Below are 19755 nucleotides of genomic sequence, written 5' to 3' on the forward strand. Positions count from 1 at the left end.
GTTGAATGAAAGCAAATAATTTATTTTTCTTTCTCAGAGAGGTTTACAGTGGCGGCAAAATATGTCATTCCAGAAATGAGATTATGCACCCCTTTCTCCACAGGATACTTGCCGTGTCAGCAACCCATGAAAATGATTTATAAAGCAGGTTAGCTTTACACTTGCTTCCCCCCACCCCAGGCAACACACCTTAGGAAACATTAAGATGGCTTCAGAGGGTAGAACAGATAGGAGCACCTTAGTGACCAACAAGATTTTTTTGGTATGAGCTTTTGAGAGTCAAAGCCCCTTTCATCAAATATCTAAGGTGCTCCTGGGACTCAAATCTAGCTATGAAACATTAAGGCTGCAATCCTAAACGAATTTACAATAAGTCCTACTGCAGTGGTACTTACTTCTGAGTATTATTCCACCACAATTTCTCCACAAGTATCATACTTCAGGTGGGTAGCCATGTTGGTCTGAAGTCCAAGTCCGGTGGCACCTTTAAGACCGACAAAGTTTAATTCTGAGTATAAGCTTTTGTGTACATTGCGCAATCCGAATTTCTGTGTGAGATAGGACTGCTGGCACTTGGCACCCCCCCCCCCAACACTTGGATACAGACTAAATTGGCAATTTCCGCTGATTCCTCCTTCTTGCTGTGCACCCCTCATGCCATTCCTCAAGGTCCCCTATCCTCGAGGAACAGTGTTTATTGGGGATCAGTAGGGCGTAAGGGGATAAGTTCCATTCTACCACAGCAAAGTTTAGTCTGGATCCAACCCATTGTTTTCCAAGATCTACTTTCATCCTACTTGTTCCCAGTAGTCGGTCTTTTATAACATAACATCAGGCATTCCCAAGCTTTGTGACACTTGTTACTTTTCATTCTATGGCTGTAGGCCAGAGATTGAAGTCTGATTCTTGATAGTTTCATGATTCCTTAAGTCGTCTCTGAACACCCTGTGATACCGTGCTTCATTTATGCAGTTTTGGAATTAATGAGAGTGGACATGTTCTTAGAGGTATAATTATTGAAGCTGAGCATGAGGTTTTTTTAAGAGGGTTTTTTTCCTAAAAAAATTACTCACATTAGTATTTTTAATTCACTGTTTACATCAGTGTCTATTGATATGGTGGAAAGTGACAGTGGTCAATGATAGCCACACCATCCATTTTGATGCCTAGTCAAGTGTTAGATCCCTTTCTGACTTTCTGTGTACTGAGTTGCTATTGTCTAGCAAGAAGACCTACAGCTCTTGGGCAGCCGTGGCACTGGCACATTGTCAGATGCCAAGGTACAAAGCAGCTCAGATAGAGTAAAGCCCAGATCAACTCTGAGGTCAGATGAACTGATGATCAGAAGCATATGACAGGGCTGTATAGCATGGTGGAAACAATGCTGGGTCAGGCCAGAAATCAGGATCCATAATTTGCAGTCTGGGTATGAGAAGCATAGATAAGATCAAGTGAGGAGTTAGGATCAATAAGGCAGCCCAAGGTCAGGTCAAAAACATCAGGAGACAAACCCCAGGATCCCCTTACACCACCAACAAATTTACTCAGATCATGAGAGGGAGAGCAGGAAATGATAAGCCAGTGCTCAGCTCACATGGTCCACAGGTACCATGTAATGCCGATCACCACTTTGGGGTCAGGAAGGAATTTTTCTCCAGACCAGATTGGTCCAATAGAGCAGGGCTCATTGGGAGAGTAGAGGGGGGTAGTTGTGAATTTCCTGCATTGTGCAGTGGGTTGGACTAGATGACTCTTAAGGTCCCTTCCAGCTCTATGTTTCAATGTTTATAAATTGCAGATAGGCAAGGCTGAAATTAGCAGTTTCATATTCCTATGAGAGAATTCATTGGAGTTCAGTCAGTCAGCTAGTTGTCTTATAAGCTACCACTGGATTCTTCCAAGCAGTGTGTGGTTCTTATGCAGGGCATTTTGAGGAGGATACCAGAGTGCAAAAGACATTGAGCGAGAAGCTTTCCCTGTGGGCAGGCAATTCAGATGTGATAGAGCAAGACATTGGAGTCAGCAGACTGCAGCTTCTGGGTCCCATGGTGCCAGATGCACATGCATTTTGCGTTTCTATAAAGCTGAAGGGGTTTTAGAATTCAGTAGACAGAGATGAGAAGGGAAGAAAGTACACATTCCATAGTCTGCTTTCTGGATCATAGGGTTGCCAGGTCCTGCCTTGCAACCAGCAGGAGACTGGGTGGGGCAGGGGCACTGGGGGCAGCTGTCAGCAACAGTGTGACATTACTTCTGAGAAAAACAGGAAGTGACATCACACCTCTCTAGGAATTGCCAGAAATCCTATGGTAAAACCATAGAAATATCAGTGCACCCTAGAGAAGACTGATGTCACTGAAAGCAGTTTTTAAAAAAACACCCAGCTTTTCTTAATCCCACCAGCTGCTTGAGTGCCAGTGGACAAGGCCCACTGGGAGCAGGAAATCTCCTGTTTCCAGTAGCCTGGAAAGGCTGCTGATATCTTCCCCTTGCTGTTTGTGAACAAAGGTCATAAACCATGTTTGTGATGTATTAAATACAAGGCCCTTTAATGGTCATAAACCATGTTCATAAACACTGGCCATTGGCAAAGCATCATCACTACTTCTACAATATGGCTTTATTTTAAAAAATGTTTTTGAACCTTCTGTGTGCCAAGCAGATGCTCTGCCACTGAGCCACAGCCCCTCCCATAATTATGTTCTTAAGGGGGTACAATATGGCTTTAAAAATAGTAACTTGTGGTTTTGGATTCTGGTGTATTTTAAAATATATATATTATTTTTTATTATTATTACTATTTTTTTCAGTCTGGTGTATTTGATGGCAACCTTGCCAATGTTACTGATGAATAATGGCCTTCTGACACATTTGCCACAACCAATATCACTACAGACATCCCTAAGGAGGGTAGAGCAGTGGTGGGCACATTTGGTAGGACCAGCCACCAGCTGTAGTCACAGAAAATTGACTGAGCAGGAGAGTCATGAATATGTATGATGGAAGTTCAGTCTCTGGATACCTTAATACATCAAGGCAGCCAATGCATGGATGGAACCTTAGCCGGCATCATCCTGCCATCGTCATATTCAACTGTTATGTAATATATAATCATTACTCTTGAAGTATTACAAGGAACCATAAAATGCCTTTAATCATTTTAATCTCAAGCTTCCTTGTCAAATCTGATCTCATGCCCAGAGCACGAGCTGTAAAAAGCAAATCAGCTGAATTAATGAGATCCCATATGAGAAATAAACTTAGGAGCACCAAATCAAATGTTTTAATAGTTTCTCCTTTTTCAGCTCCATCTTTTTAAAACATTTGTGGGTTTTTTGGCAGACTTTGAGCAGCTACCCTTTCATCCTCCCCCCCCCTTTGACCTTCCTCCAATATTCTTCCCCTCCACACCTCATGAAACCCTTTCATGTTTCTAAGTAATAATGCTCAGTACATGGTATAATTCACACCTCTACCAAATGAGTTCAATATGGGGATCATTCTTCCAGGGCCTTCTAAGCCTTAAGGTTGATGAACTATGCTTCAATTTGCCACAGATTGAAATCAGTCACAGTTGAAGGGCATCAGTCTCTTTGCGTTATCTTGAAAGGTAGTTTCATTGAGATGATCCAGATGGTCAGGACTGTACTGTACAGTAAGTATCAGGAGGAATGTTGAACACAAGGCCCTGAGACCCTCCTTCACCTCAGTGAAGACAGGAAGCCAGCCACATTGATTGCACAACCTGTTCTACTTTGGCACCTCTCTAGGAGCCACTTTACATGTTCAGACTAATGTGGGTCTGCTCATTTTGATACAGTAAAGCTGCCTGTGTAAACGCTTTCCCATCTGTGATTTTTTTAAACAAAAGAACTGGTTGAAATATACACAGATCACTGTTTCTCCCTCAGGGTGTTCTTTCTCTTGGATGGGACATGTGGAAGGAATTTGATCCATGTGGGCTTAGTATTGTGCTTTCCTTTTTTTTACCTGTCAGGGTTTCTGCTAAGCATGGGAAGTCTATAGTCTGCATTTAAGGTGGTACAATAGTTACAACAAGCCTCAATTTTGGTTCATATTTCTTCCCCCATCGCAACTTCTTGGAACTGGAACCAGCTTCTTTCCTCACTAGCCTTCAACACACAGCACTCTGCATGTCAAAATCAACATGTAGGCATGAGGGAGTTGTTATGAGGATACTGGTGCTACCACACGAACACATGAAGTTGCTTTACACTGAACATAAGAACATAAGAGAAGTCGTGCTGGATCAGGCCAATGGCTCATCCAGTCCAACACTCTTGTGTCACACAGTGGCCAAAACCCAGGTGCCATCAGGAGGTCCACCAGTGGGACCAGAACTCCAGACGCCCTCCCACTGTGGCCCCCCAAGCACCAAGAATACAGACCATCACTGCTCCAGACAGTGTGTTCCATCTGTACCTTGTGGCTAATAGTCACTGATGGACCTCTGCTCCATATGTTTACCCAATCCCCTCTTGAAGCTTTCTATGCTTGTAGCTGCCACCACTTCATGCGGCAGTGAATTCCATGTGTTAATTACTATTTGGGTGAAGAAGTATGTTATGTATTGAGCCTAAGCCATCCCTGAATGTGGACCTTGAACTGGGTGAGCTTGCTCCCCAAGAACAATAGCTGACCAGGATCCTGGAAGTGAAGTATAGAGAAGCAGTGTAATGTAAATAGCCTATCGGGAGTGTGTGTGTGTGGGGTGTGGTGTTTGCATGCTTTATAAGCAGGACTCAAAACCCTGCTGGGTGTTCTTGTTGTGTTCCTGAAATCACTAAATAAACTAGAGCTGATCACTGCAATGTGTCCAGAACCCAATTGCTCTTTTTTGCACTTTTTCCAGTGCTATAATATCTTTTTTGAGTTGTGACCAGAACTATACATAGTATTCCAAATGAGGTGGCACTTTGATAATGGCTGATTTGTTTTCATTTCCCTTGCTAATAATCCCCAGCATAGCATTTGCCTTTTTAATTATTTACTTATTTATTTATAATTTCAATTTATATCCTACCTTACCGGACAAACTGGCTCAAGGCAGCTAACAAACATTAAAATACAATAAACAATAAATACATTCAAATTCCCATACGCAGCATAAATTACAATAAAAGCAATACAAATGATGGCGGCATTCAGTATACAATGGAGGCAGTATCCAACAGTGTGTCAGAAGGGCCATGCTGAATTCCAGTGGCTCATTCTTCAGTGGCGGCTCCTAATTGAAAGCTTGGTGGAAGAACTCCGTTTTGCAGGCCCTGTGGAACTGTAAAAGGTCCCGCAGGGCGCTGATGTCCTCCGGGAGCTCATTCTGCCAGTGTGAAGCTGCCACCGAAAAGGCCCTGGCTTTTGTGGTGGCCAACATGGCTTCTTTCGGGCCGGAGAGAGATGGCAAGCTACTGGTTGGTGTGTTAGGTGGTCGGTACACCAGCCAAATAGCCAAACTCTCCCCAGCTTCCCACACAAGACCGGAGCACTCAATGCTCGCAAGCCTCAGCGGTGGGAGTGCCCTGAAAAAGTAAGCCTCCCGGATGAATAGTGCCACTCCTTCCCCCTGCCCCTCAGCCCTTGATTGGTGAAGGACCAAGAACCCAGGTGGAGCCAGCTGGGAGAGGGCTACAGTCTCCTCATCTCAGGTCTTGGTCACGCACTCCAGGTCCGCTCCCTGCTCTAGCAGGAAGTCCCGAAGGGTAGAGGTTATTATTTATGGACCTGGAGTTACACAACACCAATGTCAGAGGGGGGTCCTTTATCCCAGCCCCTCTGGAAGGGGGCCGAGCTTCTCTGTTTCTCAGCCTCCTTCCCTTAACTTCTCACCTTGTTCCACTGCTGTACTTTCCCCTCCCCAGGAGCACTGGTATCCCTAGTCCAATCGCCACCATTAAAGGTGGCCTTCACAGTGCTATCACAGTGCCTCAGGCCAACCATAAGATTGGCTTATAGCTGGAATATATCGTTGGAGTGCCACCAGTAAGAGGTCAGTAGTTCTCCTTAGACAAATTTAATTCACTAATCAACCAATCATGCCAAAATTAACAAACTTACAATAGCTAAATCTCTGGGTACAGACCCCGTAAGTAAACCTTAGCCACCCTGACCTTCCTTCTTGCTACCCTCTCAGGCAGCAGGATTAAACTACTACTCAAACCTAACTAACTATGAAGGCTGGGATAGCAAATCATCACCCCTACTACTGTAACTAACTATTATTAATAAACAATCCTGAGCAGGGGTATGGGAAGGCGCTCCTCGGCCACGGTCACACAGGATACTCTCAATGGGTGCAGGCAGCAAGGTCTAGGAGCAGGCTGATACTTCACTTCAATAGGATACTCCAAGTGAACCCGCAGATACTATTTCCAGGGTATTTAATTATCTTATGCCTCGAGATTTATATTGTTGCCAACCTTTGCATAGAGCTGGACTTTGAAATCTGATAAAACTCTCTGTATGGATTCTACGCGTGACTCCAATGCTCCAATCTTTTCCTGCAAGTTTTTCTTTGCTTCCTCCAGCATTTCTAGTGTTTCATCTTGGGGGTGGCTAATGAAGACATCTCCAATTTGATAGGGTATCAGCAGTGAATCATCATCTAGCATTATGTTGTCATCACAGTATTATTGCAGTAGCTGAGACAAATTTTCCGTGAGTTATCTACCATGACTCTAAGATCTCTCTCCTGGTCAGTTACCATCAGTTCAGATCCCATCAATGTGTATTTATAGTTGGGATTTTTGGCTCCAATATACATTACTTTGCACTTGCCCACATTGAACCTCATTTGCCACACTGACACCCACTTGCCCAGCATCAGTAGATCCCTCTGGAGCACCTCACAGTCCTCCTTGGTTTTCACCACCCTGAACAATTTAGTGTCATCTGGAAATTTAGCCATTTGGTAAATTAGTAATGGTAATTAGCCCTTACCAACTCCAAATCATTAATGAACAAGTTAGAAAGCACCGAACCTAGTACCGAGTCCTGCGGTATACCACTGCTTACTGCCTTCCACTGTGAAAACTGCCCATTTATACTCACTCTCTGTTTACGCTCAGTTAACCAGGTTTTAATCCACAAGAGGATTTATCCCATGGCTGCTGAGTTTACTTAGGACCCTTTGATGAGGAACTATCAAAAGCTTTCTGAATCAGACCATTAGTCCATTAAGTTTAGCACTCTATTCTCATACTGGCAGAAGCTCTCCAGAGACTCTTTTGCATCACCTAATACCTAGTCTTTTCAACTGGGGATACTGGGGATTGAATTTGGGATCTCCTGCATTCCAAGCAGATGCTCTACCACTTTGCCACAGCTGCTCTCCTCCTACGCCCTACCTAATCACAATTGCCTGCTATTTAGCAAAGAGTCTACATGCGTATGAGGTGTACATATGTAGGTTTTCTCCCTGTGACTGGAAATCTTAGAAGAAGCATTTTGGAGCACAGGGAGGAGGCCTTTGCGCATAACCTTCCTACACCTGTAGATTGTGTACTCAGAAGTGGTCAATTGTGCATTAGCAAGAACACGAGCCAGCACGCCCATACACACTCCCCCTCCACATGTATTGATTTCAACATACATGTCATGTGCATAAGTCTTTGGTTTTTGGCTGTTACCACAACAAGAGGTAAGAGAGGCAGGAGAGTAGGACTCTCATCACTTTACTTAGAGAAAAATAGGTTATGCCCTAGTATCTAGTTGTCAGAATGTTAATCTCAGCCTCTCTGGCATTGATCAGTGTGCCTTTAGCCACATAAAGAATGTGTTGCGATGGCATTCTCAGTGGAAAGTTATCTCATCTCAGATGAATCTAATTTAAATCTAATTTACTCACATCCAGGATTTTTGTTAAAAAAATAAAACAGCATATGTATGAATATGTGCTCAGTTTGTGTCATGACTGCTTCCATTATCAGAATGAGAGTTTAGTTTTAGGGAAAATTCAGGGATAGTTTGGCCAGCATTTTGATCGCTGTGGTAAGAGACTGCCAGAAATGATAGCTAAGCTTGCCCAAGAAGAATGGATCTCACAAGAGTTTGGAACTGTATTTGCAGCTTGTCTAGATGCTTTTAAAGAGGCGGTTCGGGTGGGGGAGAAATAAGGATTGTCCCCGACAGCTTCTGGGTAGGGTTGGAAGGTGGGCAATCTGGGAAGAGGGCAATCTGACTGGCAGCAGGGAATAGGTTGCCACCCACCCCAATCTGCCACTTGTAAAGACCATCTCTGGTCACCTCACTATAGAGTTGGTCTTCTTTGATCTTGTTTCTGTTTGTTATGGGGACGAACCATCCCCCCCCCCACACACACAATTACTGATGCCTTTGTAGTTCCATCTGGAAACAGGGAGTTTCCTATAATCATTGGGTTCACATGGCGCTAATTCAGTCATGCAGTGCAAACATGCTGAGCCAGCTGGGAATTAACACCAAGTCACCTGCATCTTGACAAAGCTAACACTGGTTTTGTGTCAGCAGTATTGAGTAGCCAAGCTTGCTTTAATTTTAATTAAGCATTAAAGATGAGACGGCATTTCGTGGGGATTGATGTGAAGATCTGGAATGAGTTTGTGCCTTGAGATGTGAGCTATTAATTCCCCATAAATTACCTTGACAATGATTTTTCTTACTCCTGATAAATGATATTTTGAGTTGAATTTTATGTTACTTTTGTGTCTACTTGCTTACCTAAGCACACTGTTTTATGTAGTGGATAGAGGCACAATCCATACAACTGTAACTACTTAACAAGAATTGTTTGGTTTCTTGGTCACATGAAGTTCCAAGGAGAATTTTTAAAACAACCATCATATATCACTGGCATATCATTGTGATTGTTAAAGTGGCTAGGTATGTGAACTACTGAGGTTGTCAAACTATATGTACACTTTTCTTTTTGCTGTCAAGTCACAACTGACTTATGGTGACCCCTGGTGGGGTTTTCAAGGCAAGAGTCATCTAGAGGTGGTTTGCCATTGTGTAATGCCTCTGTGTAGTGATCCTGGTATTTATTGATGGCTCCCATCCAAATACTAGTCAGGGCTGACCCTGCTTAACTTCTGAGATCTGATGAGATCAGGCTAACCTGGATTATTCAGGTCAGGAATATGTACTGTTACTTAGGAGTAAACCCTACTGAACTCAGGGAGTCTTATTTTCAAGTTAATGTAAATGCCTCTCTGATGTGGATCAGAGCCAAAGCAAGAGCCTATCCATACCAAGGAACTTCTCTTCTTTCATGCTTTCAGTCTGCTGTAGCCTGAGATTAACTCATCACTCTGTGAACCAATTTGATACTCAAGAGAACTAAGAAAAAGAAATCATTGTCCTCAAAGGATAACTGAATGTGTGGGCAAGCTATTGGTATTAACATCCCAATATGGGTTGGCAATTCGAGTCAATAGTCTAATTTTTCACTTTCCCCTTTCAAAACAGAGCCCCCTGCCATCCAACTCTTATTACCTTAACTATGATGGATGAGTTTGAGGCCACAAAATAGCCACCATTCATTTGTTTTCATTGTCCATTGGTCTTGAGAAGTAGATGCCATTCTGTTATAGCAACTGCAGCTTTCTGTTCTGCTTTGGCATGCAGCTTCCACACTCCTATATTTTTCTGTGCCTTTGTTTTATCAGGGTTTTTTTTTGGGGGGGGGGAGATATAGGGGCTTCTTGAAAAGCTTTAGTTTCAAAACTTATTTATAAATGGCATAAGATGATTTACAGCCCCTGAAGTTTTTTTTGGTACCAGTTGATGACAAGCTCATGTATCAACACGACTCAACTAGCGTTATTTGGCTTAAGTGCTCATGTTGGTTTATTATACTTCCATTTATCAGGCCACAGTTGTCATACTAAGCGTATGGAATGTATTTGTTTCGGTTTTTAAACTTGTCAGAAGTTGAGGACAAACAATAGAATTGTATAATGTTGCCATGGGATTCAAAATAATAGTTTAGTTCTGCCATGTTCCATTCTAGCATGCAGTTTTTATCCATCCATTCTCAGTGCTCAGCCAGTATCACATCTCGTCTTGAAGGACTCTTTTATTTGTATACCTCTTTCTCATTTTTATTCACAAATACCTTTAGCTTTCTAGGTAGGCTTGCCAAGTCCCCCTGAGGGGTGGGGAAACCCCCGCCCCAGAGGCCCATTCCCCGCCGCCGCCAGATCGGGCCCCGGGGGGAACTCCACCCCGATGTGCACGTCACCAGGAAGTGACGCGACCACACCGGGCACACTGGGGGTGGGGCCACGGTCATCCAAGGGAAAACTCTATGGAGCGCGCACTCCAGGATCGACCCGGGAGTCCCCCGCTTCAGGACGAGGTACGACTTGGCAACCCTATTTCTAGGCCACCATGTATATTGTCGAGTCTAACAGTTAAGATCCTCCTCACAAGCCCCACTCTCTGTCCAGGGTCGCCAGCATCCAGGTGTTAGCTGGAGATCTCCTGGAACTACAACTGATCTCCAGGTGACAGAAATAATTTCACCTGAAATGGCTGCTTTGGAAGGTAGACACGATGGCATGATGCCCCATTGAAGGCCTTCCCCTCCTCAAACGTCTCCTTCCTCAGGTTCCAGCCCCCCAACCTCCAGTTATTTCCCAGCCGGGAGGTGGTAACTCTAGTCTGTCCCCACATACAGATGTGAAATGGGTGGCAACCAGAGATGGCTTTTTCAGTGGTGGCACCTTGATGTCCTTCCCCTTGAGGCTTGCCTGGTGCCTACCCTACTGTCTTTTAGGTGCCAGGCCAAAACATTTCTTTTTATCCAGGCCTTTAATGGATTGATCTTTTTACATAATTTCTCAGTCTGCTTTTATCCTAAGAACTATTTTACAAGGAACTTCTTAGGCTACTATGGTTTGTGCTGTTTTTATGCTTTGGCTGGGTTTTAATGGTTTGTTCATTGTACTGATTTTCATGCTGTTTTATTATTTGACCACAATTTACTTTTTTGAGGTTCCTTAAGCAAGTTCTTTGAAGAGATGGCATTGAAATTTTCAAAGTTAACAAATAAACCTTGACAATATTTTACCAAAGAATTTTTAATTTTCATTTGAAACTTCCCATTTATTGCATAGTAGTCACAGCTGTTAGTCGCTTAACCACGGCTCTCCTGCACACCCTTCCCTTCTCAGAGGCCTGTTCCACAGTTGCCCTCTTCAGAATAGTTCTATGCAAAATCAAAAACTGATGAATGTTTCCTCCTTGTGGGGCCTTCTGGTTTCAGCCCTTCGCCTGCAACCTATAAACTGTTGCAAGTGGCTGCCTTGAGACATCCATATTTATTTATTTCCTTAGGTTTTTCTAATTGCTCCTGTCTCAATGTCAGGCACTTTCAACTTTTCCCAGTACTTCAGATGCAATTATCCTTAGTCAACTGTCTCAGCATCACTGGAAAACAGGGCCTGCTTGTATGAAAGCTCTTCTGTTCTCCAAAAACACTCATAGTTAGTCAGAAGCAGGAGTCATTTCCTGCAGGAGCGCACAGGAGTGGAGCTCCGGCAGTAAAGAGCCCAGGGGGTGGGCACATGCAAGAAGCCCTACCCCCTGCTCCCAGCAGCCCTCAGTCAGAGCAAGAAGCAGCCAGGTAAGTTGCAGAGCCCGGCCCCCCGGTCCGAAACAGTCCAGTGGCACCTTTAAGACCAAGTTTTATTCAGGTACAAGCTCTCCCTCCTCTGCGAGGAGAGATCTGCACATTCCCCCCCCCAATAGCTAGCAATTCAAAACAGTCCAGTGGAGCCTGAGTGGTGGGTGTTGCCTTCTGAGACACTTCTGGTGATGTCAGGGGGTGTGGCATTTGCAAATAAGTTATGCTAATGAGTTATGCTAATAAGCTCCTGCACTTCTTTTTCTACTAAATGACCCCTGGTAAGAAGTAACAAAATGTTATACTGTGAAAGAAATCTTGACCATTTAAGTTGATCTCTATTTTTTAACTTCTTTCTGGGAAGCCATCGGCACCTTTATGGTAGCATACTGTCTTCAAACCTTCCTACTGGCACTCTGATGGCATATGTGCACACTTTTTGCTGTACCCCTGTTCTGTCTGGACATATGCAATCTTCCACTCAGGCTTAACTGTTGTGGGTGCTATCAGCCAGCATAAGGAGGCATGCCTGGACTTGTCTGGCAGGCCACCTAGATGGAGAGTGAGAGGCATTTCTGGCCTTGTCTGGGCAGGCCACCTAGTTGGAGCTTGAAGCCTCAGAACAAAGGTAGGCAGGATCCTGGAACCTGCCCACAGATTGGCCCCTGAGGGCACCCAGCCAATCTGGAGCCTGGAGGCCATTTGAACTCACCAATTGCATGGGGGCTGGGAGTGGCTTAGGTTTATATAGACATTCCTGTTGAGATGCAATAAACTGCTGCATGTTGAATTCACTCTGCCTTCGCCTCTGCCATGTTAAACCCACTATTTAACAACCACCACCCCCTACGTTTCTCCACATGATATAGAAAAAGTTAGGCAAAATACAGAATGACAGTTGGATTATGAAATACAGGCTGGCTGATATAATGAAATAATATGCTAAGGCTTGACTTCATTTGAAGAACGAAATTGAACACTAATCTCCATAGCCATGAGAAGATGTTAAAATAGAAAAAAACACCCTGTGTACATTTCAAATGCCTTCTAGGTAATTTAACACATTTGAACAATGCTGCCTTTATGTTTATCAGATAGGTAAGATATGTGAGAACTGACAGGGAATTACTGTGTTACAGCAGTTAACATCATAAGGAAGAGACAGAAATTCTGGAAAGAGCCCAAGATTGGCAGTCTAATCCCAGAGACTTCTCTCTTCAACTGAAACACGGTGAGTAGAACATGGGTAGCATTACAGCAAGAGAAAGGACATTTCATATTGGAAAAGCCTTTCTGCCCATTAAAGGAACATTGCTTGATGGTATTGCTTTGAATGCAGGAGGTCCCAAGTTCACCTTTGACGTGCTCAGTTAAAGAATTTTAGATAAGAGACAAGTGTCTGTGTGGTTTCTGGAGAGCTGCTGCCAGTCAAGATAGACATATATTTAACATATTCCATATCTGTTTTTTATATATATAAACTCTAGCATATTGGCACTTTCTGGCTCTTCCATTGGCCGTGCTGTGTGCTCCATCAGCCATTGGCCTGTCAATCGCCACTCAAGAGTACTTGTATGCCATTGGATGGGTGCTGGGTCCACTCCTCTCCCCCATCCACTGCCAGTTTGTCCACACTTCCCTGTCAGAATAAACTGCCAAAACAGCTGTCTCTCCTGGTGAAGATGCTTCTCCTCCTTGGCTCCTCTGCAGCTGGCTGGCTACTGAGGTGAGCCACCAGCTGTCTAACAATTCTCTTCTCCTCCTTCTGTGGGGATCACTTTCCCCTCAGTGGCTGTTGCTGGGCAACCAAGCTTGGTTTTGTCAGTAAAAAAGCAGGGGCAGGAAGCCCTTTCCAGGCCTACTTGGCTTTTGTGGGGAAACTCACTGGGGCCAGTCCTAACTAGTGTTGCCAGCTCCAGGTTGGGAAATTCTTGGAGATTTTGTGGTGGAGTCTATGGACGCCAGAGTTTGGGGAGGGGAGAGGTCTCAGCTGAATAGAATGCCATAGAGTCTACCCTCCAAAACAGTTATTTTCTCAGGGGGGAGAGAGATCTGTTGTCTGGAGTTCAGATACCAGGTGATCTTCAGGCTCCACCTGGAGGCTGGCTACCCTAGCCCTGGCAGCACCCTCTGGGTGACTTGATGAAACTTAACTGGCATGACTTAACTAGGCCTGGCTGCTTGCTTCTTTTCAGCCCCAGCATCCCCCCTGGAACAGCCAGCATGGTGTAGCAGTTAGTGCTTCAGAGCAGGGTCTGCCAGACCCAGGTTCTTGCTGTGGAAGCTAAGTAGGTGATTTTGGACAACTCACAGACTTTCAGCCTAACCTACCTCACGGGGTTGTTGTACAGATCAAAATGGGGAGAGGAGAATAATGTAAGCTGCTTTGGTCCCCACTGCAGAGAAAGACTACTTTTTCTAAATAGAGGCTGCAGAGGGGGGAGATGGAAAGGCAGATGAAGGTAGGTTGATGATTGGCTGGGAAGGAGATAGGGTTGCCACATCCAGGTTGGGAAATTTCTGGAGATTTGAGGGATGGATCCTGGAAATGGTGGGGTTTGAGGAGGGGTGGGACCTCATAGAGGTACAATGCCATAGACTCCACCCTCCAAACCAGCCATTTTCTCCTGGGAACCATTGCTGCCAATCTGCAGGTGAGGGCTGGAGATCACTCAGAATTAAAACTATTCTTCAGATGACAGAGATCAGTTCCCATTGAGAAAACAGTGGACGGTGATGCTAAGTACCCAAGGCTAGGGCACCCGCCCAGAGCCTCTTCCTAGAGTTTGTTGTATTTATTTCCACAATGGGCCTTATTCCTAGTCCACTATAAATTGCTCAGTGTGGAAGTTGTTACTATGTGGTGGGCTATTGTTTGTGGAATGGGACGCCATGCACTTGAGAGGATTTTCTCCGTATTAGCGCAAATCTTTCTTTGTGGATGTTTGATCTGGCATGGAGAAAAGCTTTTTGAAAATCCAAATTATAATGCCTACTACATAACCCCTTATCAACTTGTTGATACTCTCAGTGAATTCTGGTATGATATGACTTCCCCATTTGAATTCATACTGATTAGTCCTAACCAAGGCTCATTCTTCTGCAAGTTTTTCCATTCTAGTCTTAATAATGCTTTCCACCAATTTATCCAGGACAAAAGTTAGGCTGACAGGTCTGTAATTTCCTGGATCTCCTGTGAATTCTTTTTAAAAGATTGGTATTGCTTTGGCTACTTGCCAGTCCTTTCGTAATGAGGCTGCTTTTTGCAATAAATTACATATTTCAGTGAAAAGATCAACAATTTCACATCTGAGTTCTTTAAGAATTCTTGGGTGAATGCCAACCAGCCCTAGAAACCCCTGCACTCATGAGGCTCTGAATTGCAGCCAAAGTCTCTAATTAAGATCAATGACACAGATAAATTAAATATGCAAATCCAGCATTCCCAAATGTTGGCTTCAAATGATAAAGCCGTAAATGGTTTGCATTCTTAGAGATTTGCCATGATCTGACCAGAAACACTGGTGGGCAGAAGTAAGCTTCCACAATTTTTCTAAACAGTGGGAGGGCTTCTAATGTCCTGGCCCCACTGGTGGACCTCCTGATGGCACTGGTATTTCTGGCCACTGTGGGATACAGAGTGTTGGACTGGATGGGCCTTTGGCCTGATCCAACCTTGGCATTTCTTATGTTCTTATGTTCTTAATTGTGCCAATGCCCAGGTGCCTTTGAAAGGTAAGCAGAGCTGATTTATAACCACCCTGTTCTCCCCTGGGCATTTGCTGTTTTTAAATATTGTGCATGCTGAAACTGTTTTCTCTGTGTCAATTTCTAGGCACCTCATCCTACATTTGATTCTCTCTTAGTATCTATATTTATTTAATATTTAGAAATGAAATTGAGGATTAGCAGATTCACAGACGAATTATATAGGAGATTAATAGGGACATTTTACATTTCGTTAGACTGCTTTAGGGATCTATTAGATGTAATATTTGTTAGACAAATTTTGATTAGAGTCGGACAACAGATTTATAGACTTTGGGAATGCTCCTAAGCAGGTCTATTAATAAGTAAGTCCCATTCGATGGGACTTACTCCCTGGAAAGTGCCTTAGGATTTCAACCTTTGTCACTGTATTCTATATCATGTGAGCTGCAGCAGATATTAGTTTCAAGGAACTGTGTTTGAATGTCAGAAGGCTGAGCCATGGATATGGTACTGGAGACTGGTGCATAGGCAGGTTGCAAGAACTCCGTCTGAACCCACTGTGGCCATGTTTACTAAGGGGAGTAGGACGAGGGGAATCCTCCAATGTTCTGAACCTCCCAGCCCAAATCTTCCACCTTGCTGCTATTTTCAGAATCAGCACTGTGAAACGACGACAGCACAAAAATGGGTGTCCCTTCTGCCACCAGCTTTCCTTTGCCCAACTGTGCCATGCCTAATGCTGTCCTGGAAACACTTGTGCTGTTCAGAGTTCTGAATGCCCAGACTGCAGTCATTGCTTAATGTCTGGGCATTGCTGTCTAGCAGATTTGGCTGTTGCGGGAGATTAGCTGCATCTGTTAATTTCTCAAGGGTTGGCACAGACACCGGGAAATGTCAGGGGAGGTAAGGTATACTTTGACTTGTTTTCAGTGGGAAATGGTTGTTTCCTATTAACTTTAATGGAATTCATAACATTCAGGAATTATGAATTTTTTAAAATGGATTCTAAATCTGAAGGGTCACAACCATGAATTCCTAATCTGAATTTTGATACTAGTGGCTATCCCTAGCATTAAATACAGTATGAGGTACTGAGTGGACAGAAATGTACTCTAAAAAAATAAACAGTGCATACGTGGCAAATATGTCACACTTAATGAGGTGATTCAGGAGAAAAGGGGAGTGATGTTTAGGGTTATTCTCCTGATCTGCCTGTTTGATTTCTCTCCTATTGATAGTCTGTTGCCTGTAAGACAGAAGCATGGCTGTGAGAAATTTGATAAAGTGCAGTCCTTACGAGAGGAAGTCCATCTTCTCCATGGGATGGCCCATCTGAGAAGTGCTACCAGTCCCTCAGAACCTTAAGTGGATCTGAAGCTACTCATTTTATAGTTTTGGTCTGAGGTTACTTCTGTGAATCATTAAGCAATATGGTCTGAAATGCACCCTTGTATGGTTTCTCTAGACTGTAAGAAAGCAACAAGAAGTGACAGTTATTGTTCACTGCTCATGTACTCTTCAGCAGCATCATTGTTGGAAGGGACAATCAGCTGGCATAATCCATCCGCACAAGCTCTGCTCAAACAAATGGAGCTCGCGAAGAACATAACTGGTGCTTTGCAGAGTTTCTATTCATCAAAGTGTTGTTTAAAAAGAAAAAGAAAAGGTCCCAGTGAATGGTATTCAGAGAAGGGACGCTAAGTGAGGTGATCCATTACTCTGTCCATATGCCCTATATTACCCTTAACATGTTTGCCATTGTGCATCCCTATAGGAGCATGAGATGGACTGAACAGGTTTTTATAGCAATAGGAATTGCTTTTTAAAAATGGTGAAAATGTTTTCCACATAATGTTGCTAAAATATTTATGTTATAAATATTTTCATTATATTTCCACTCATAAAATCACCCCATTTTGAAAATACTAACTATTTATAATAAAGAAAAAATTATTTGTGGTTTGACATTTGAAGGTCTGCTTTAAAGCACTGTATAGTTACCACCTGGTGCTCAAGGGATGTAATGAAACCAAGGTCTTCAAGATAACGCCAATACAGGGCTTTAAAAAGAGAAGATGATCAGGTGATCTGAGAGGAAGGATACCTGTTTCTATGAATGCGGGAAGCAATTTTGCAATATCAAATGTCCAGTAATATTTCTTCTAACCCCGGAGCAAGTGTTGAACATAAAACTCCTTGGAGGATCAATGCCTCAATAAAATTCATTGTACAAGCACAATACCAATCTTAAGGGAAACATCCTACCCATTGTATCCTCTTTGTTGAGGGGAGGGGGTAAGACTCCTGGACTAAAAGCCTCACCTTGACCTTTCTCCTGTGTCATACCTCATATAGGTGATAAAAGTGAGCAACCTAAAAGGAATTGTGGTGGGCATTTCCTTTCTCCATCCCTTCCCTGGCAGCCCCCATACCCTCTGCCTTTTCCCTGCTTCCTTCTACCTACCTTTATCTGTCCTTTTGTTTTCAGCTTTCCCCTTTCCACAGGAAAACTCCAGCCCAGTTGTACAGTGCTACCTGAGTCTGGCCCAAAAGAGCCTGCAAGGATTTTCAGGGGGCGCCTCACTTTCCCCTGCACATCCACTCCCCAAACTGTTTCCTTGTTCCATCTTCCTGGCAGCTGCCATATCCTCACCTTCCCCTCCTTCCTTCTCTCCTTCCCATCAACCAACCAACCTACTTTTTATCTGCCCCCCATCTTCAGCTATATTTATTATTCAATTGTTTCATTTATACCCATTTTTTTCATTTTCACATTAATTTCATATTCATTTTTTCTACAATCATGGATCCAAGGCAGCTTACATCATTCTCCTCTCCTCCATTTTATCTTCATTACTATCTTGTGAGATAGGTTAGGCTAAGAAGAAGAGTTGGGTTTTATTAGGGTTGTGCATTTGGCTATATCTGAGCAGAAAAAATAGCCAAAAAATACCTTATTGGTGAGGTGCCCCCTTATCAGTATTTTCAGTTATTCTTTCATTGGAATACCCATTTGAGTATCTTTTCATCTGTCTGAAATAGCCAACCCCCCAAAATCCTGAAAATATTCAGGGTTTTTCCAGGACTGCTGCATAGCAGAAGTCCTTTTAAATGCTTTCCGGATGAATTTTGCCTGCCTTTTCTTGACAGAAACCAAGGCTTGAATACTGTTGTGATTTCCCAGCAACTGGGGGCATCTGTCTCTTAAATATGCAGGGACTCCTTTTATCATTTTGGCTTTTTTATCCCCCTTTTACGATTTCAGATTTTATCTGTGGTTTTTCTCAGGTTTGTGAAAAGACCTGTCTTGTCTGTTTATGGCTTCAGTCTCTGAACTTAAGAAACCACAAATGGGGCCATGTTGAGCATTATATATATTGATGATACATTAAAAACATAAGATCATAAGAGAAGCCAGTGTTGGATCAGGCCAATGGCCCATCCAGTCCAACACTCTGTCACACAGTGGACAGAAATACCAGGTGCCATCAGGAGGTCCACCAGTGGGGCTAGGACACTAGAAGCCCTCCCACTGTAGCCCCCTCCTTCAAGCACCAACAATACAGTGCATCACTTGCCTCAGACCGACAGGTCCCATCTATACCTTGTGGCTAATAGCCACTGATGGACTTTTGCTCCATATATGTTTATCCATAGTCATATCATGAGTAATTTCTCCATGAAAACTTTTTGTCCTGTCATCTATTTGTAGGCCCAAGAAGACAAGACAAGAAGAAAAAATCAGCAGCATTTCACATGGCGCAAGGAAGTACAGTAGCTGCCATGCTGAGCAATCACTTAGGATGGTTGTTGAGGCGACCAGTGCCAAACTCGGGCTCCTACAAGTTCAGGTGTCTTACAAGATCTTCCAGAAACCCACAGAAAACCCACAGTTTTCTATACTTTACTAGAGGTAAGAGAGAGGGAGGCAAAGAGAAGACAGCTTTGCCCTCCAGTTCTGCTGTCAAGACTAACAACAGAATGGAGGAAGCAGATATCTCACTTCTCTGATCAGCCACAGAATGGGAGGAAGGGAGAGAGGGAGGGAGAGGGAGAGAGAGATTTGCTATATCTTCAATCCACTGGGTTTGCCTGCCTCTAGTTTGTCCTATACATTACCAGTCTATGGCCTGCTGCACTGCAGTATAAACTAGCCCATATGTGGCATACTGGCAATATGTGGGTCAGAAGTGGCACAGACAGTGGTTGATTGTGTCATACCTGGACAGGAGCAACTATGCCCACAAACCTGGCTGTGGCTCAGAATCAGACCTGTACCCCAGTATACTTTCCCCCAGATGGTTCCTACCTGCTCTCCGAATTAGTGGACCACTAAGAACCAGGGAACTGCATAGATATTGGATCAATGAAGTCCAGTGCTTTGACTTGTCCAATGTACCTGACTTGTTTCTCAATTGCCA

Source organism: Gekko japonicus, unplaced genomic scaffold, assembly GCF_001447785.1.
Source record: "Gekko japonicus isolate JY-2015 unplaced genomic scaffold, Gekko_japonicus_V1.1 scaffold362, whole genome shotgun sequence".
In the NCBI taxonomy this organism is placed as follows: domain Eukaryota; kingdom Metazoa; phylum Chordata; class Lepidosauria; order Squamata; family Gekkonidae; genus Gekko; species Gekko japonicus.